Source organism: Salvia miltiorrhiza, chromosome 2, assembly GCF_028751815.1.
Source record: "Salvia miltiorrhiza cultivar Shanhuang (shh) chromosome 2, IMPLAD_Smil_shh, whole genome shotgun sequence".
In the NCBI taxonomy this organism is placed as follows: domain Eukaryota; kingdom Viridiplantae; phylum Streptophyta; class Magnoliopsida; order Lamiales; family Lamiaceae; genus Salvia; species Salvia miltiorrhiza.
In genome coordinates, this window is record NC_080388.1 from 29,387,556 (window position 1) to 29,409,505 (window position 21,950).

Sequence of the window (21,950 nt, forward strand, 5' to 3'; positions counted from 1 at the left end):
TAAGCTGTTTTAATAATTTTTATGATATTTAAAAATTATTTTAGACCTCCACATGCGGTCTCAAGACAAAGTGATTGAGAATATGAGTAAACGACCACCCTAACGTGGCTTACTTCATATTTGATTTCACAAGTTTGTTAAGTTGAGATTTCTATTAAAAAAATATTTAAATCCATTTAAGTAGTGAGAGTTATGCGGTAAACGACCACCCTAACGTGGCTTACTCGTATGATTTTCATAAGTACTTTAGAGGATGGATTTTAAATAAGATAACCAAGAGGTTAAATTGGAAGCGGTATGGTCCTAGTGAGTATGCCAATTTCAAGAATTTAATACTCAAGGTTAAATTGTGGTCGCTGCTTAGATATCATTTCAAGTACAATGTACAACTCCCCATCGGAGTCCCTTCTTGAATATGATATGGTCTAGTTAAAGTCCAACAATTAATTTCCTTTGTCAAAGGGTCAAGTTGACATGGATGGAAATTAAACGACTAGGTAAATAGTCTGGTTGAGGAATTCATGTGTAAACGACCACCCTAACGTGGCTTACTCGTGAGATTTCTTGGGCAGTTGGAGGTTTCATTAATATTGTTTTTATCAAAAGGTTACAATATTATTGTTACGAATTATGTGCTTCATGTTCTTACATGTTTATTTGTTTACATTCAGATATGTCTATGTCTCCAATCATCTCTATTCTTGCAAACAATCCTCTCACCGGTCCAAACTATACTGAATGAAAACGCCACATTATGTACATTCTTGACGCTGAGGAGCACAGTTTTGTGCTTACCACTCCACGTCCCGCGGCCCTAACTGATGAGTTGACTGATGCAGAACGTGAGGCGCATAAAAGGTGGCACAAGTCTAATAATATGGCCAAGTGCTATATTATGATGACTATGTCAAAAACTTTGCAACTCCAGCATCAGGTCATGGTTGATGCGGCTGGCATCATGTTGAACCTCTCTGAGGTTTATGGGGAGTCCGAGAGATCTGCTCGCTTTAACATAATGAGAGAAATCTTAGCATGTAAGATGAGCGAGGGCAATTCTGTACACGAGCATGTCATGAACATGATAAATCTTTTTGACAGGCTCGAGTTACTCTGAGGAGGTATCGAAGGTGAAGCCAAAGTCGATATCATCCTGAACACTCTCCCCAAATCCTTTGAGAACTTCCGTCTCAATGTCGTTATGAGCAAGGTCAACTATACTCTTAATGAGTTGTTGAATGCTCTAGTTACGGTAGAGGGAGTCTTGGGCAACAGGAAAGAAGTACTTGTCACTGCCAAGGGACCTGCTTCTTCGTCGAAAGACGGGAAAAAAAAGTGCAAAGGTCAAAAGGGCAAAGGTGGCAAGGAAGCTAGTGGGAGTGGCAAAGCAGTAGGCCCTACTGGTGGCGTGAAGAAGCCAACTGGAAAGGGAAAGTGCTTCAAGCGCGGCAAGACTGGGCACTGAAAGAAAGATTGTCCGGTGCTCAAGGCAAAGGGACAAGGTACGTCACAAGTTCTAGTAACTGAAACATGCTTAGCTTCGTTCTCTACTCATTCTTGGGTAGTGGATACGGGGGCAACTGATCATGTTTGTTACACCTTGCAGGGCTTCAAGCCGACAAGGAGTCTGGAAAGTGACGAGATCACCATCTCCATGGGCAATGCGTCGAAGGTCGCAGCTGTTGCTGTTGGAGATTTATCTTTATGTTTTGGTGATGACATTTTAGTTTTGAGAGATATTTTATAGGGTTAAATGCATGTAATATCATGAACTTAAGTCGAATTCCAAATTTAGCATGACTTTTAAAAGTTCCAAATAATATCACCACCTTTACCCCGTGTCCAAATTTAACGTCATTTTTTTTCCCCCCAAATTGAATCCTACGTGTCAATGACGTGGCTTGCAAGCACAAGTTTCCGGCCGGCGAGCAAAACGCTGCGTTTTGCTTGTCTTCTTCAACAACGCCTCCAATTCCTTCCATCCTCGTCCCCCAATTCTCAAATTAGAACAAGTTAGGGTTTCTTTTAATTTTCCCCCTTCAACAGCGCATCCAATTCCTTCCTTCCTCGTTGCCGCCACCCCAGCTCATGGGATTGCCGCTCCTCCGTCGTCCTCCCTGCCTCAGGTAAGCCCCCTATCTCTCTTCTTCTCTCTATATTCTCCCTCACAGTCTCTCTCTCTCTGCCCTTGTTCGCGGCGGCCACCGTGTGTCGCGGTTTCGTAATAACGCTGGCAGTCGCCACCACCTCTACCCCCTCCTCTTTTCCTCACTCACCCCACCACCTCCCTCTTCTTCTCACGTCTGCCTTTTCCTCTATCTCACTATGTCTCTAGCTCAATCTACCCCCCCTCTCTCTCTCTCTCTTCTGTTGGCAGTTGTCGTGGCGCGTCGCGCCCCGCTGCGGTGGCTCGCGGTTGCAGCTGTCATCCCCCTTCTTCTTCTTCTTTTTGTTCTTTTCTTAACTTTTCAGTTAATATCTTATTTTAATTAAATCTCTAATTATTTTATATTTCAGGAATCGTTGATTCGAGACATCTCTGGTTGTCTCGCCGGCATGATAGCCCTTTATCAGCTCAAGTTCCTACCTCCCTTTGTTATGTAAATTTATTCTATTTGTTGGTTCATTGAGAAATTGGTATTTTAATGGTGGATAAGCATACTGTATTTGTGAAAATAGAATTAGAGGGAGAGAGAAGAGATTTAACTGCTGTGGAGAATTGTGAAGTTTGCTGGTGTATTTGGGATTTGCATAAATGAGGAAAAATCGTCAGAGGGAGAGAGAAGAGATTTATGCCGGTTTGAAGTCGGTGCTAAAATTGAATATGGAGTAAAGTTACACATTTAAATTGAACATGAAGTAAAGTTATACATTTAAATTGAACATTTTTAAGTTACAAATTATGACGTGTCATTTGGAAGACACGTCATTGCCACGTGGTTCACATCATTGCCACGTAGTTCTGCCGGAAAATAAATCGGTGTTAAATTTGGACACGGGGTAAAAGTGGTGATATTATTTGGAACTTTTAAAAGTCGTGCTAAATTTGAAATTCTACTTAAGTTCATGATATTACATGCATTTAACCCTATTTTATATGTGCCGGAGTTTCGGCAAAACATTATTTCTGTTTCAAAATTATTTTTGGATGGATATTCTGTTACTTTTGATAGAGGTGTCTCTATCATGAAAAATAACATGACTATTTGCTCCGGAATTTTGAATAACTCTCTCTATACTATTACATGTCCAATTAAAAATTCTGTCCATGTTGCATCTACATCACAAATCTATCCAAATCCGAATAAGAGGAAATACTTTTCTCATGAACAATATACGCATGTGTGGCACCTAAGGTTAGGCCACATCAATCTAAATAGGATCCAAAGGCTCGTGTCAAATGGAATCTTGAAAGACTTTCAAGCTGTTCCATTCAGAACCTGCGAATCCTGTATAGAAGGAAAGATGACGGCAAGGCCTTTTAAGGCTAAAGGGAATAGGGCCTCGCATGTGTTAGAATTGATTCACTCTGACTTGTGTGGACCGATGTCCACAAAAGCTCGTGGAGGGTATGAGTACTTCGTCACTTTCATTGATGATTACTCAAGATATGGGTACGTTTACCTACTTCAACGCAAGTCTGAATGCTTTGAGAAATTTAAAGAATTCAAGGCGGAAGTGGAGAAGAGATTGGGTAAATCTATCAAGTCATTGCGGTCTGATCGCGGTGGCGAATACCTCGGAAACGAATTCTTGCAATACTTGTCAGATTCTGGGATTACATCCCAATTCACTGCACCGGGTACTCCCCAACATAATGGTGTAGCGGAGAGAAGAAATAGAACTCTTTTGGAAATGGTGCGATCGATGATGAGTTATGCATCGTAGCCCATTTCATTTTGGGGATATGCCTTGGAAACGACGGCTTACTTGCTGAATCTAGTAACATCCAAATCTGTGCCTAAGACTCCCATTGAATTATGGTCAGGGCGAAAGCCTAGCCTGAGTCATGTGAGGATATGGGGTTGTCCTGCATACGTGCTTGACAAAGAGGCAAAGAAATTGGAACCTAGATGCGAAGTAATGCTATTTGTAGGATATCCAAAGGAAACGAAGGGTGGTTATTTCTATAATCCTAAGGATCAGAAAGTGGTTGTTAGCACCAACGCACGATACTTGGAACAAGATTATATAGATAAACACAAGACTAAGTCCAAGATTGTCCTTCAAGAAATCGAAGGCAATGGACAGGCAATTCCATCACCCCAGCCAAGTGTGCAAGTGAATGCACCACAGGATACTGCACAAACCATTGTCACAGCCGTACCACCACCGCTTCGTCGCAGTGGGAGGGTTGTAGTTCAACCCGATCGATTTATGTTCTTGGGAGAGTCTTCGGATCTTCTTCCTGTTGATGAACAAAAGGATATCGACCCTGATAACTTTAGACAAGCGATGGAAGATCTAGATGCAGATTCTTGGTACGACGCCATGGTTTCTGAAATAGAATCCATGACTGCTATGGATGTATACGAGAAAACTGAACTACCAGATGGCTTTATAGCTATAGGTAGTAGGTGGGTATACAAGAGAAAAAGAGATTCGGATGGCGAAGTCGTAGCTTTTAAAGCTAGACTGGTGGCGAAAGGCTATACCCAGGAACAGGGTATAGATTATGATGAAACCTTTTTTGCCGGTTGCCATGCTTAAGTCTATCCGAATATTCCTTGCCATAGCAGCCCACATGAACCTTGAGGTTTGGCAAATGGATGTCAAAACCGCTTTCTTAAACGGTTTCCTTGAAGAAGGAAGGGACATCTATATGCAGCAACCCGAAGGGTTTGTGAAGAAGGGCGAAGAGCATCTTGTATGGAAGCTGAAGAAGTCCATTTATGGACTTAAGCAAGCTTCAAGGTCATGAACAAACGTTTTGACGAGGTCATTAAATCCTATGGATTTACTCGTTGTGAAAACGAAAGTTGCGTGTACCGTTTAGATGCCAATGGTGACGTGGTTTTCCTTGCACTTTATGTAGATGATATCCTCCTCATTGGCAACAATGTTGAGCTATTATCAGACATAAAGAAGTGGTTATCCGAACAGTTTCAAATGAAGGACTTAGGAGATGCAGCGTACATCCTGGGGATCAAGGTCGTTCATGATCGCCAGAAAAAGGATGTTGAGCTTATCTCAAGCGTCCTACATTGATACTGTGATTGCTCGTTTCAGCATGCAAACTGCCAAGAAAGGGTTGCTACCTTTCTGACATGGCATTCCTCTGTCTAAGGACATGTGTCCTAAGACGCCTAGTGAGGTTGAGGAAATGAGGAAGGTACCATATGCTTCCGCTGTAGGTAGCCTCATGTATGCAATGCTTTGCACGAGACCTGATATTTGCTATGTCGTTGGCATGGTTGCAAGATATCAGTCGAACCCTGGATCAGGACACTGGACTGCGGTAAAGCATATTCTCAAGTACCTGAAAAGGACTCGAGATTATAGGCTAGTTTACCAGTCTGACAGTCTAACTCCTTTGGGTTACACCGATTCGGATTTCCAGGCTGACCGGGATGAGAAGAGATCTACCTTTGGCTATGTGTTTACCTTGGGAGGTGGAGCCGTATCATGGCGGAGTGCAAAGCAGAAGTGCATTGCAGACTCCACCATGGAAGCCGAGTATGTAGCTGCTTCCGAAGCTGCTAAAGAGGTTGTATGGTTCCGAAACTACCTCTTGGATCTAGGAGTGGTACCTAATTTGCCTAAGAGTATCATAATTTATTGTGATAACTCGGGTGCAGTGGCAAATTCTAAGGAACCCAGGAGCCACAAGGCGACCAAACACATAGAGAGAAAGTACCACATCATACGAGAAATCGTAAGCAGAGGAGATGTGCTGGTTGAGAAGATCAATACTTTGGAGAACTTAGCTGACCCTTTCATGAAGAGTCTGCCGCAAAAGGCCTACGAGAAGCATGCTCGAGGGATGGGGTTGCGGTTGATGCCACCCACTTAGAGAAAACTTTCAGTATAAGTAGGAGAAGAAGTGATAGTGTTGTAATAGCTAGTATTTAGACACATTGTATACTAAAAGTTTGCTTTAGTATAAGTGGGAGATTGTTGGATTTGTATACTGAAAGCAAGAACCTTTTATGCTTGTATACAATTATTCCTATGTTCACTGTTTTAATCTCCTATCTATTTATGTTCATGATTGCATATGTATGTTCTTTATCTCTATATAAGTAGATTATATGGTGTGTTGTAGATCACAGAAGACCATATAATTGGATTAACCTTAAGAGATAAAATATGATCACAGCCGAGATGACTTTAGGACGAGTCATCGGTTTAGGCTGCGGTATAGATGGAAGTAGTTTGTCTTGGCTACTTGTCTATACTGGTACGTCATAACATATTGATAGGGCCACGGTGAGATGTATTCTTCTATCTGACTTAAGTGAAGAATCAAAGATCTCGGTGACTTATAAGATCTTAATACTAATAAGATTTCATATATATGTGTTAATTCGTATATCACTTTGACTTACTATGAGTGAGAGTTATATAGTAACTTGAGTACTCTGTATCTTGGGTGATAGCGGTTAACATATGATATTTGATTATCTGTATTAGTGCCCGTATCCGATATAAGATAATGATATCCCCTTAAGAAGCTCAATAATGTTTATTGCGCTAAACCCTGCAGGTTGATTAAGTTCAGGCGCAATAATGAGGTTTGAGTGGTACTCTTAAGGATTACAAAGAGATTAATTAATTTAAACTGCCAGAGCCCTAATTAATTAATGGATGTCGGATATTTTAAATACGGGGATTTAATAAGTCTAAATACAAGTCTCGACTCATCACCGGCAATAAAGGGGTAAGTCAATATTGGTTCTCTAGTGGAATGAACTGATATTTATAAATTAATTATGATCTGGGCTGACCATAGATAATTAATTTATTTGAGGCCCATCTTTATTCCTTGTATCTGGTCCCCTGGACTGGCCCAAAGTCTCCTAGCCCTAGTACAGGCAGAAATCGCCCCCTACACTAATCTGGCGCCTCCTCACGTATTTAATTATTTAAATGCAGCTGTTTGCTCTCAGGAAAACACATATTAATTATTTTAGGGTTTTGAGAGAGCAGAGAGGCGCAGGAACGTGTGGGAGCTTTCTGCCTTGGGACTTTCACAGTTCGTTGTCCATCCAACGGTGAAAGTTGAGCGGGATACAGTTCAGAAGATCAGAACTGGAGTCATTCGATTCGATCATCGACAGCCTCTGCATAAGCTTCACAAGTAAGTAATCCTAACACCAACGTGCAGCTGTTAAATTCATAGGAGCATGTTAGGATTAATCGTTGTATGATAAATTAATAATAATCCAAGAAACGATCATCGGGAAAACGGAGCATTAATTCAGTTTAATATTCCTTCACCTGCATTATTGGAGGCCAGCATATCGGGAGGTCACTTTGCGACTTGGGGGCAAGCATAAATCTCATCCCGTTATCTATTTTTCAGCAGCTGGCAATTGGGGAGTTGAAGCCTACATCTATGAGGCTGCAGATGGCAGACAGATCGGTCACTTATCCTCGTGGAATTGTGGAGAACGTCTCGTAAAGATGGGAGATTTTATTTTCCCTACCGATTTTGTGGTTTTAGACATTAAGGATGGCAACAAATTCCGCTGATTTTGGGGCACCCGTTCCTTGCAACGGGGAGAGCTTTAATTGATGTGGAGAAAGGAGAGCTCACACTGAGAGTTCATGATGAACGTCAAACATTCTTTGTCTATGAACCATGCCACATCCACAAGGAAGAAGTGCCCACGAAAGCTAAAGATCTGGGCAAGGTAAGTGTTGATGTTATTAATACATTTGATACTGATTCTTTTTCTTGGCAGGACCCTGGTGATATAAAAATTTAAAGGAGGAGACTTGGATGGAAAGCATGGAGCAGGGAGCAGTCGGTTGATGCACTGCTTGTACTAGCCTCCGTGATGGATTTGATGTTCTGTCAAGCTAACGACGTTAAAAATAGCGCTTATTGGGAGGCAACTGGTTTGGTTGGTTCGTTTCTTTTTGTTTAGTTTGTTTGTTTTCGTGCCCCGCAATTCCTTTTCAAACTTATTCTCCATGGTGGTGAATAAGTTTGGGGGGATGTGTCTTTATGGGTGCACTTTTTGTTTTGCTTGTTTTTGTTTTTTCATTGAGTTTTCTTAGTCTTGCTTTGGTGGTTCTCTTTGTGATGTTACCTTGATGATGATGCGAGTAGTGTAGAGATTGGTTGGATAACTGGCTCATGATGATTTATGTTTAAAACTTGTGAAATTGCATGCGTTTATGTTGATATTGTTGTGATTAAGCATGATTGATGAATGATAAGCATGGTCTCTTTGATGTTTCAATCAATGAAATAAGCTGTGAGGATTTGAGCATTGACTGTCACCATTTTTACAGTCTTATTTCTTATTCTTGAGTGATTGTTCGAGCATGCATGTGTCTCACTAGAACTTGTCTTGGTTTCTCCCTCCAGGTCACATAGTGTGCTTAATAATTTTGAGATGATAGAAGGCCATCTTTGCTAGCCTATATATCCCATTTTTGTCCTATTACTATATATGATCCTTGTTTGCCCCCTTTGAGCCTTATTATCCATATTCTTTGATTTAGCATTAGGTAGGAGCTTGGAAATTGTTGTTATGGGATAGTTGGTTTGTGGAGATGTGTGATTATGGATTATGAACTTTGATCTTGATTGAAAAAATCCTAGTACCCTACAAGTTATCGAAAAAAAAAAGAATTGGAAAAATGGATGCAAATGATGCTTTAAGAAAGTTATAATGTCATGAAAAATAATTGATGTGTTGTGATGGATTCTATATTGAAAAATCTGGTTTTATGAGAGGTGGAGGATGGTATTGAGTAAGAATGCTATAATGTTGGTGATTGTGTTACTTTGATCCATATCTTTTAGTTACTTAGCCTAATATATCCTACCCTATACAACCCTCAATAAAGACCTTTTTGATCTTGGTTATAGGAGCACACATTAAGTGGTGGAGAGGTGAGACGATTGACAAGCATATGGTTGAATACTTGTTTTGCTTGAACTGAGCGTATACTCGTCCATGTTGATTGACACACTTGAGAGTTGAGAGTTCTTAAATTCTTTATCTTTTTGGTGAGGATTGAAAGTCATTGAGACCACAATTTGAAGTTTGTCATGAGTGTGATACCTTGATGATTGGAGATACAAATACATGTTGGTATTTTTGTTGACAAATCTGAAGCCACAATGTTATCCACCACTCTCTGCGCTCTTGTTGATTCATTCTTGGTTCATCTTTGTTTTGTTTGAGGACGGACAATGGTTTAAGTTTGGCAGGTTTAATTTACATTCTTTTTCCACTCCTATGTCGCGTTATTCTTTAGTGTTTTGGGCGTTTCTTATTGAGTTGTTGAGTTGTCTATTGCTTAAATTGCATATTTTTGTAGAATAGACTACTCGTCCATGTTCGTGCTGTTTCTACAGGTTTTACTGTAACACCCCGTACTTTTTCCTTATGTTGTGAGATAGTGTCTTAACACTATTGAGAGTACTGAGATGTCGAGATGCGAGACTACTTTTTTTTTTAGGACCAAATAAAACAGATTGTCTTTTAAATAGTGATACGAGTGACTAAACCGATGATAGAGTTAGAGTGATGAGATTCGAGAAATGAGCTGAGATAGAGATGCTGATTGAATTGAGTTGAGATTTTATTTTATTTCCGACTACTGGGAATAGATTTACCAGATATCGAGTTATCAGAGATTGACTGACCTATTAAGAAAATAGGAATAATGAGTTGACATAGAGTCGAGGAAGAAAGAGTGAGAACCTTGATGAAAAGAGTCGGTCAGAGAGACGTCTAGTTTGTTTGTGTTTGCCGACTGCTTTGATGTGACATTATGTGAATCTACATGACTAATTGATTATGTGATTTCTGTGACGTGTGTCATTATGACCAAGTTATTATGATTTTTATTTGACAACTTTAGCACTTGGAATTTTAATTAAGTTTCCAAAGCAAGTGCGGTTTATTTTTACCGAGGAATCAAAGAATGCCGGTTTATGGAAAATTTTCCAAGTATAATATTTTTTAAATTATTTTTCCTATGATGAGGAATATTATAATTGAGTGAGTGCATTAATATTAGTGTCATATTTATTTTATTTTATTTTGGTCACATGAATAATTACGCTATGATATTTTATTAATGAGTAATATTTCCATGATTATTGTTATTATTCATTTACTACACTCTCTCACATTATTATTTTAATCCCTTAAGCATGTGCCTAATTGCTAAATTGCCAAGTGGATTAAGGGTGTAGAGATTAGGGGATCAAGGCATTAAATGCCAAATCTCTTCTAAGATTTGCAAATATTCTAAGTATCAAAACAAATCTTCTCAAAGATCATCCATATCAAAATCAATCTTGGAAAATCTCTCTCACTCTCTCACTCCCCCATTTTCGTCCATCTCCTTTTCTCCCTCATCTCTCTCTTTCCTCCATAACCACCATTGATGAAGACCACAAAAGCTTCATAGATTCATACCAAGAGCTCAAATCCACCTATAAATCTAGCCTAAACACCTTCTATCTCCTAGAATTCAAGAGATCCATGGAAGTTTAGTCTTGGAGTTAGAGTGAGAAAGTGTGAACTTTGGTAAGAACTTGGGTAAGTGACCATGTTTTTCCTTAAATCTTGCTTGTAGGATGTTGTGTGTGTGTATTCTTGAATGATTGAAGCAAGAAAATCACCCCCTCCCTATTTCCTTAATTTTCGAAAAAAGTGGGTCTTCACCCCTTCAAAAAATTTTCTTTTTCTTTTCTTGATTTGGGGTGAAGAATGAGACTTATATGATGTTTGTTGATGATTGATGTATGTTGTGAAATATGTGCCTTGAAATGAGAAACTTCGATGGGAGTTAGTTTACCCAAAAATGGGAACTTTTGAGTCAATGAGTTAAATGATGAATTGATGATGTAGATGAGTTCATGAGATGTATATGATGATGATTGATGGAGTAATTTGGGTATATGATGTCGATGGATGATTTTGATGTGAGTTAGTTTAATAAAATTAGGGATATGTGTAATCATGCGCTAATTTGTAAATTGATGGATTATATGTGAGATAAATGGGTTAAAATTGGTAGATCTATGATGAGATTAAAGATCTATGTGTGTTTATAAAATTTCAAAGAGTTAGTGTAGTAAAAATTAGAACTTTTTGGTCTATGTGTTATTTAAGTGATTTTGCTTAAGATATATGTTTTTAAGCATGATAGTAGTGTCTTTGTACATTTGATTAAGTCTATTGTAGGCTAAATAAAATTTTGGCTTAGTTTAGTTTGTATGAGTTTTGAGTTCTTATATGAAGTGAGTTTGATGCTTGGTAAAATGAGATCAAATTGCTCTATGATCATTATGTAAACTTTATCCATGTTTTGTTGAGAGTTTTATGTTGATACATGGATTTTCACTAAAATATAGTTTTCATGATAAAAAGAGAATGAATATGTGAATAATGAGTTATATGATGTAAAGGATCATATTTGAGTATTTGAGTAATTTCGAGCATGAAATTGAAAAGAAAATTTGTTTGATGCGTTCGTTGAAGTGTTCTCTATGAGATTTGAGTTGTTGATGAAAGAAAAGAGTCGAGATTGAGTATTATGAGTATTTTGTTGTATTTGAATGTTTTTAAGTGCTATAAGTGCTTAAAATGAGCTTTGATGAGTTTGCTTTGTATAAATGTTGAGTTGAGCATGTTTGCTTGTGTGTAGGATTCGGAATCGTTTTTCACGACGCACTGACATACTGTTTTAGAGGGGTTCTTGATACCTAAACACCCTGAAAATTTTCTGATAAGTATTTTTGAGGGTCTTGAGCATACCGGTAAAATTTCAAGTCATTTGGACTTTGTTTGCTATTTTTATAAAATGTAAAACTAAAACTGCTACGTTCTGCCGAATTGTTCGGTGAGTAGCCAATAGAGTCATCGTTTCCAGTATCTTTCCTTAGCATTCTGGAGCCCAAATTTTTATGGTTGAGACCTAAGTGTCTTAGCTAAGTATCCACCAAATTTCAGACCTTTTTGATAACGTTTACTAATTTTCAAAAATCAAACTTTTCGGTTGCTAAAAACTGCCGAATATGGTAGACTGTAGTAAAACAGTCATATCTCCTAAAATACTTGGAGTTTTTGATCCTACTTTTTTTTAAATGAAACTAGACTTAAAGAGGTTTCTTTTGGTATAAGTGACGATCCCAGGAGAGTTCTTTACAGAGTCTGGTGAGGTTTTAAAGTTGAGTAAGTGCAGAGTGAAGTTTATTTTTGACTTGTCTATGTGTATTTTCATATGCTTAAGTGTTTATACTTGTTTAAGTGCTTGATTGCTATGAGTTTGAGCCGAGTTGTGAGTTAAGTCGATAATAGGACGTGTGAATCCTTAGAAGCCGAGTATACCTAGGGATTGAGTCTTAACGGGTAAATAGACGTTAAGTGAGAAGTTATAGTTAAGATGAGTTTGGATTTAGAAATTGAGTTTCTGACTAAGGTTTGTTTTATCACATGAACCTTCGATGACGATGATGATGATCTATGAAGGCCCGAGAGAGACGAAGAAGTAAGTCACATGTTTTCTTCCAAAGTTGAGCGAAGGACTTCAGGTGGGCATTATTTTATATTACGTATATAGAGATCCCCTGCGTGTCGTAGGCCTCTTATACGATATTGATGTGAATTATATATTTTAACTGTTCAATCCCAATTTAATGAAAATTATTAATGATGCATGATTGAGTTAAATAATGTTGAACTATTGACTTGCCAATTTTTGAATGATGATGAACTTGTATGCTACCCTCTACTGATGAGACGAATTCGGTCCTGCCATAAGCGGGATTTGTGCACAGAGGTGACTGTGAGCCGTCTATTGGGTCGGCCGGTCACGGTACTCGAGAGGGAGGCCTACTTCTCGGTACCTTGGGTGATAAATTGTAGATGTGGTACTTACATGTGGAGTAATTTGATTGCGCAATCGTTCATTTGATTAATTATGACGCTTATGTTTGAGATTCAGCTTTCACAGGTTTATTTATACTAAAATCCCTGTGATTTGCTTAAAACTGTGGCAAGTTCAATCTATAGCTCTAAGAGCAGCTTTTATTGTTTTTCGGCGTTTGCCCACTGAGTATTATGTACTCACGCCCTGCATGTATTTCTAAATGTGCAGGCTAAGCGAGGAGCGAGATTGGTCTGGTGCTGGTGGGGGATTATCTAGTTGATGTATTTACTTTATCGCATTTCCATTTTGTCGATAAAGTCTTGATGAATAAGATACTTTGTTTTTCTTTTGAATTTAAGCAATTTACTCGCGGTTATATGTCTTCATACATATAATCGATTCATCTTTTGCTGCGATACTCTGTATATTGTGAATCCTTATGAAAAATGAGCCATACCCGTTTTGTTTTTGATCTTGAAATTCCTGATAATTAAAAAGTTATAACGACGTTGACGATTTTACCCTTGGGTTCATTTATGATGATTTCCTTAACACCTTTTGATGCGAGCTTCCGCTAGATGTTCGACCTATTCTTCTTGTCTTTTATTCTTTTAAAATAGTCGTATCGATACTCGTACCCCGCTATCACTAGCGTCGGGAATCGGGCTGCGACAGGGTGGTATCAGAGCAGGTCATCTGCTCTGAGTCTATTGCTTGACTGAGTTGAACCTTTGATTGCTTCTACTCTTTTCAAATTGAGTACTAGTCTAATTTGAATTCTTAGGCTAGTTTGAGAGTTAGTTCGAAACGAAACCCCAGCACCCCATCTCCTCCGGCTTAACGAGGTAAGAGGTTGATGTTGTTTTTTTGTTGCTTTCCTGTTGAGAGCTGAGTTTGATTCACTAACGAGTTATGTATTGTTTTGATGACGGAAATGTTTGAGGTGATGGATTCTGATATGAGGCAGTTGTTGTGCCCCCACTTCCCGAGGAGCTGTTTCCGATTGCACCTCCACCCCCAGCTGATCCGATTCCAGTTTCATCTGAGCCTCAGATTGAGCGAGTGCCCTATGATCCCTATCCGAGGGTCGTTCCCTTACCGGAGCCGGGAACGTTGGAGTTTCAGTTATTTATGCATCCGATTCTCTACCCACCGTCCCGAGATGCCCAGGAGGGAGGATCTCGGCCAGCCCAGCTCTACAGCGACGAGGAGGACCCCGATGAGGAGACTCTGGAGATGACGGTCGGCTATGGACGGACCCAGCCACTGCAGCGTCATACTACTACCGATGGAGTCGAGACATGGGTACCTGTCCCCGAGGTGCCGATTTATGGTCCGATGGTGGACACCGATGTCGAGGATGAGCCGAGCGACGATAGCATCTACCGACTGATCGACGAGTACGAGAGTCAGGAGCCGGAGCCGAGCGAGGAGACGGAGCCGAGTGAGGATATGGAGGTTGACGATGCGACGAGCAGGATTTCAGGAGACGACGACTAGCGATCACGTGTATCTAGTAGACGCGTACATATGTATAGATGCATAGTTGTTATATATATACATATATATAGGTAGAGAAGCATAGCATAGTGTGTATGTGTAGATAGCATATATCTATAGGTACTTAGTACCTATGATGCTTGTATAGTTAAAGCATCATTTTAGTGTTAGGACCTTTGTACATAGGATCCTACTTTTGTAAAAGACCTCGAGAGAGAGGCAGTTTTCCTTATATATATATATATATATATATATATATATATATACAAAGATGTAGATGATTAGTGAGTTTCACTATCTTTATCAGAGCTTTGAGAATGATGATGATGTTGATGCTTGATGATAAATGAGAAATAGAGATTGATGAGAACTACGAACGATGATAGACGAAAAATAGAGTAGACGAGAATTTTGAGATCGCACATGAGATATAGAAGTGAAGTGAGAAAAAGAGAATTTGTATTTCGTACTGACGAACGGCTAGTTTCGGGGCCGATAGTTATATATATATATTTTTTTCCTTTATAGTATACCTCCGAGAAGAAGAGGGAACTGAAAGAACATAAACCGAGAAGAAGATGAAGAAGAGGAGCAGAGAAACCAACCGTTGAGACGATACGGAGAGAGTTAGAGATTTCATCTCAAATTATAGACACGACCCTAATAGGATGAACGTATTATGGAGACCTTATGGGATGCATAGATACTATTGACCAATTGTACTTTGAAATAGAGGTACTTTCACCGGGACCGCGTTTTTCATCGCTAGAGTAGTCATGAGAGTAGACTTATTAAGTCCCTATTCCGCTTGGTCGTATTTGAATTTTTCTGCATCCATTTGAACTCCTATAGGAGATGAACTATTTGCTATTGAGAAATTTTTTCCAGATCCACTGTGTTTGAGCCTAAGCCGTTTGTATTGGAAATCCTTACCCCTTGCTTTAACAGTGGACAATTTATTCATTTTCCATCATTTTCCACTTAGTGGGTTGCTTCTATTTCCAGTATTGATTCACTTCCATCATACCATATCTCAGTTTTTATTCTAGTTTCTGTTCTAGCTTTTGATCTTCCTTTGATTCTAACTTCTTCATTATCCTTGAGATAGCACTGGCTGTTATGGAATCATTCCATTACTTGAGCTCGTCTTGTACAAAGATCAAACATTTTTATTCATCACATCCTATTCCCTACCACATCCGACAAGAGTTAGGAATGTCTAGGTAACTAGGATGGCATAACAAGAAGAGTGATTGGGAGAACCACGATTTATGAGAGCAGTCGTAGGATATAATTATTACGGGACGAGCACAACTTTTCGACCATGAATTTTCTTTTATTAGCCAGTTATGCAGAAAGCTAACCATTTCGAGGATGAGAAGAAGTGATGCTAAGCCAGAGTAGGCAATAGCAGATTCAAGGAGATCGAGATGACAGGTTAGAGCAGATAATGTATTCCACGATAGCAGACTGAGATGACGACTAGTATAGATGTAGCATCGTCGTATATTAGGGGATGTTTTATTTTCGTTATGCCCCGCAATTAGTAAGAGTTCTCGAAAGAGAAAATTTTCTTATATATATATCTATATGACGATGACCAGAGAGTCTCTATGCTTGAGTAGAGCTTTGATCTGATGTTGTGATAATAGACATTAACCATGTCTTTGACATTGAGCTATGAGAATTGAGAAAATAGTATGATGTTGAGTAAGAGTCTTATGGTTTGTAAGCTATGAGAATTTGTTCTAAGGTTGATGTACGTTTCCTTAGACTGCCGCCGAGAAAGAGAAATAGAAACTGGAAGAGGAAAGAAATAAAGTTGTTAATATAAGATAAGGCAATAAAACCATAGCTGAATACGATCGTCAGTTTCGTGACTTGGTTCGGCGTGCCAAATATCGAGAAGAGATGAACGAGAAGATGTCAGAATAGTTTCGATCAGGTTTGAGACAAGAGATTCGAGTCGATTTGACGAGTCAGAGTACGTTTATGTGTACTGAAGCATTAAATAGAGCGCTAGATATGGAACTAACAATGCAGCCAGAGAAAGCGATTCAAGCTTCAGCACCCCAATCGAATTAGAGCACTCAAACGTGAAATCCACATTTTTCTGGACGAGGGCAAGAAGAAAAGAGAAAATGGGACGACCGAAGTCAAGGTCCCAAGAAGCCGTGGCAGAGTCAGAATGCGCCACCGCAATATCAGAACAGAGATAAACGGCCTTATGTTGGCCCAACTGCCCCAGCAGCAGTAAACCTTCAAGAACCGCGAGGGATGTCGCCTTGTCGAAGAGCAATAAATTACATCTGAGAGAATGCAAGATGAGATAGAATAGCTGTTACACCTGCGTAAGGGTTGGACATTTTTCGAATCAATGCCCAAATCGTCAACAAGGAGGAAGCGGAGGAAGATCGAGTCATTTTCATCCGCAATCAAGGCGATGGAGGGAAATCTACCGCTACCGCCACCACAGCGACAATAGCCAGCCTATCGACCACGTCAGTCAAGAAGGCAACCACCAGCCCGGCAGGCGAATCAACCGCATCACCAGAGACTGTTCGCGCTTGAGCAGAAAGCACCGGACAAGAATCGAGGAAATTTGACAGGTATAGGCGAGATGAAAGGTGCGCCCATAGTATTTTTGTTCGATACTAAACGTGGAGCCTGCTCCACAACCTCTAAAGACTAACCACACCCATAGGCAGAACTACTACGGTTTCATCCGTGTGACCTAACTTAGAATTTAAGTTAGAATCGATTAAGCTCGAGGCTAGAAACCTGAGATTGATGCCTATGTGGCACTTGGATATAATTTTGGGAATTGACTGGTTAGAGGAGAACCATGCGAAGATACAATGCAAGGAGAGACGGATATCTTTTCAGCCACCTGGCCAAGAACCTACTTCCTTCATTGGTATTGAGGGAAAATGGAAGAAGACGCAGATCATCTCGGCACTGCAAGCAAGAAAGCTTTTGCAGAGAAAAGATACAACCGCGTACGTTGTATATCTGAACCAGAGAGAGAGATCCAAGACAAACGTTGATGACATGCCCGTCGTGCGAGAGTACACAGAGATGTTTTTCCTGAAACTTTACCAGGATTACCACCAGATCGACAGCTTGAGTTTACGATCGATTTAGAGCCTGGCGTCGCACCGACGTCGAAAGCGCCGTACAGAATGGCCTTCACAGAGTTGCAAGAGTTAAAGCTGCAACTCCAAGAACTTCTAGACATGGATTTCACTCGACCTAGTGTTTTCCCGTGGGGAGCACCAGTTCTTTTTGTTAAGAAGAAGGATGGAAGCTTGAGGTTGTGTATCGACTATCGAGAGTTGAACAAAGTGACGTTAAAGAATAAGTATCCGTTACTTCAAATCGATGATCTGTTCGATCAACTACAAGGAGCGAGCACTTTTTCAAAGATTGACTTGAGAACGGGATACCATCAGCTGAAGATACGATCGAAAGATATTCCGAAGATGACATTTCATACGAGATAAAGACACTATGAGTTTATAGTAATGCCATTTTGTTTGAAAGGAGACTGTGTGTGCCTGATAAAGAAGAGCTGAAGAATGAAATCATGAGTGAAGCTCATGACACCCCTTATACCGCACATCCAGGAAGTACGAAGATGTACCAAGACTCGAAAATAAAGTTTTGGTGGAAAGGAATGAAGCAAGAGATGGCATCTTTCGTAGAAAGATGTTTGACGTGTTAACACGTGAAGGCGCCACTTTGGCAACCTTATACAAATTACACCTATTAGAGACTTCCACAATAGAAGTGGGACCACATAGCCATGAATTATAGCATTGATTGGCAAAAACGAGAGAAGGAAACCCAACAATTGAGTAATCGTTGATAGATTCTTTTGACGTTAGAGACAATGTTTCTTTAAGTTCTCCCTATCTTGGGGAGTGTATCGTTTTTATTAAAGGAAAGTTCAAACCGAGATATATAGGATCTTATGATATCCTAGAAAAGGTAGGCCCTGTAGCCTATAAACTAGCGATGCCTCCGAGCTTCGCGAACGTCTATGACGTTTTCCATGTTTCTCAATTGAGAAAGTACGTGTTTGATCCAAAACACGTCATCCATCAAGAAGAAGTATCACTGGAATCAGATTTGAGCTATGAAGAGAGACCTGATGCTATTCTGGACCGGAAGATCCAACAAATGAGGAACAAGTCGATTCCTTTGGTGGAAATTCAATGGAGACATCATGGTAAAAAAAAGAATCAACATGGGAACTCGAAGAGAAGATGAAAGAGAAGTATACCGAGCTTTTTCCCGAAGGCGAATAACTCAAATTTCGGGACGAATTTTTTTTTTAAGGGGGGTAGGATGTAACACCCCGTACTTTTTCCTTATGTTGTGAGATAGTGTCTTAACACTATTGAGAGTACTGAGATGTCGAGATGCGAGACTACTTTTTTTTTAGGACCAAATAAAACAGATTGTCTTTTAAATAGTGATACGAGTGACTAAACCGATGATAGAGTTAGAGTGATGAGATTCGAGAAATGAGCTGAGATAGAGATGCTGATTGAATTGAGTTGAGATTTTATTTTATTTCCGACTACTGGGAATAGATTTACCAGATATCGAGTTATCAGAGATTGACTGACCTATTAAGAAAATAGGAATAATGAGTTGACATAGAGTCGAGGAAGAAAGAGTGAGAACCTTGATGAAAAGAGTCGGTCAGAGAGACGTCTAGTTTGTTTGTGTTTGCCGACTGCTTTGATGTGACATTATGTGAATCTACATGACTAATTGATTATGTGATTTCTGTGACGTGTGTCATTATGACCAAGTTATTATGATTTTTATTTGACAACTTTAGCACTTGGAATTTTAATTAAGTTTCCAAAGCAAGTGCGGTTTATTTTTACCGAGGAATCAAAGAATGCCGGTTTATGGAAAATTTTCCAAGTATAATATTTTTTAAATTATTTTTCCTATGATGAGGAATATTATAATTGAGTGAGTGCATTAATATTAGTGTCATATTTATTTTATTTTATTTTGGTCACATGAATAATTACGCTATGATATTTTATTAATGAGTAATATTTCCATGATTATTGTTATTATTCATTTACTACACTCTCTCACATTATTATTTTAATCCCTTAAGCATGTGCCTAATTGCTAAATTGCCAAGTGGATTAAGGGTGTAGAGATTAGGGGATCAAGGCATTAAATGCCAAATCTCTTCTAAGATTTGCAAATATTCTAAGTATCAAAACAAATCTTCTCAAAGATCATCCATATCAAAATCAATCTTGGAAAATCTCTCTCACTCTCTCACTCCCCCATTTTCGTCCATCTCCTTTTCTCCCTCATCTCTCTCTTTCCTCCATAACCACCATTGATGAAGACCACAAAAGCTTCATAGATTCATACCAAGAGCTCAAATCCACCTATAAATCTAGCCTAAACACCTTCTATCTCCTAGAATTCAAGAGATCCATGGAAGTTTAGTCTTGGAGTTAGAGTGAGAAAGTGTGAACTTTGGTAAGAACTTGGGTAAGTGACCATGTTTTTCCTTAAATCTTGCTTGTAGGATGTTGTGTGTGTGTATTCTTGAATGATTGAAGCAAGAAAATCACCCCCTCCCTATTTCCTTAATTTTCGAAAAAAGTGGGTCTTCACCCCTTCAAAAAATTTCCTTTTTCTTTTCTTGATTTGGGGTGAAGAATGAGACTTATATGATGTTTGTTGATGATTGATGTATGTTGTGAAATATGTGCCTTGAAATGAGAAACTTCGATGGGAGTTAGTTTACCCAAAAATGGGAACTTTTGAGTCAATGAGTTAAATGATGAATTGATGATGTAGATGAGTTCATGAGATGTATATGATGATGATTGATGGAGTAATTTGGGTATATGATGTCGATGGATGATTTTGATGTGAGTTAGTTTAATAAAATTAGGGATATGTGTAATCATGCGCTAATTTGTAAATTGATGGATTATATGTGAGATAAATGGGTTAAAATTGGTAGATCTATGATGAGATTAAAGATCTATGTGTGTTTATAAAATTTCAAAGAGTTAGTGTAGTAAAAATTAGAACTTTTTGGTCTATGTGTTATTTAAGTGATTTTGCTTAAGATATATGTTTTTAAGCATGATAGTAGTGTCTTTGTACATTTGATTAAGTCTATTGTAGGCTAAATAAAATTTTGGCTTAGTTTAGTTTGTATGAGTTTTGAGTTCTTATATGAAGTGAGTTTGATGCTTGGTAAAATGAGATCAAATTGCTCTATGATCATTATGTAAACTTTATCCATGTTTTGTTGAGAGTTTTATGTTGATACATGGATTTTCACTAAAATATAGTTTTCATGATAAAAAGAGAATGAATATGTGAATAATGAGTTATATGATGTAAAGGATCATATTTGAGTATTTGAGTAATTTCGAGCATGAAATTGAAAAGAAAATTTGTTTGATGCGTTCGTTGAAGTGTTCTCTATGAGATTTGAGTTGTTGATGAAAGAAAAGAGTCGAGATTGAGTATTATGAGTATTTTGTTGTATTTGAATGTTTTTAAGTGCTATAAGTGCTTAAAATGAGCTTTGATGAGTTTGCTTTGTATAAATGTTGAGTTGAGCATGTTTGCTTGTGTGTAGGATTCGGAATCGTTTTTCACGACGCACTGACATACTGTTTTAGAGGGGTTCTTGATACCTAAACACCCTGAAACTTTTCTGATAAGTATTTTTGAGGGTCTTGAGCATACCGGTAAAATTTCAAGTCATTTGGACTTTGTTTGCTATTTTTATAAAATGTAAAACTAAAACTGCTACGTTCTGCCGAATTGTTCGGTGAGTAGCCAATAGAGTCATCGTTTCCAGTATCTTTCCTTACCATTCTGGAGCCCACATTTTTATGGTTGAGACCTAAGTGTCTTAGCTAAGTATCCACCAAATTTCAGACCTTTTTGATAACGTTTACTAATTTTCAAAAATCAAACTTTTCGGTTGCTAAAAACTGCCGAATATGGTAGACTGTAGTAAAACAGTCATATCTCCTAAACTACTTGGAGTTTTTGATCCTACTTTTTTTTAAATGAAACTAGACTTAAAGAGGTTTCTTTTGGTATAAGTGACGATCCCAGGAGAGTTCTTTACAGAGTCTGGTGAGGTTTTAAAGTTGAGTCAGTGCAGAGTGAAGTTTATTTTTGACTTGTCTATGTGTATTTTCATATGCTTAAGTGTTTATACTTGTTTAAGTGCTTGATTGCTATGAGTTTGAGCCGAGTTGTGAGTGAAGTCGATAATAGGACGTGTGAATCCTTAGAAGCCGAGTATACCTAGGGATTGAGTCTTAACGGGTAAATAGACGTTAAGTGAGAAGTTATAGTTA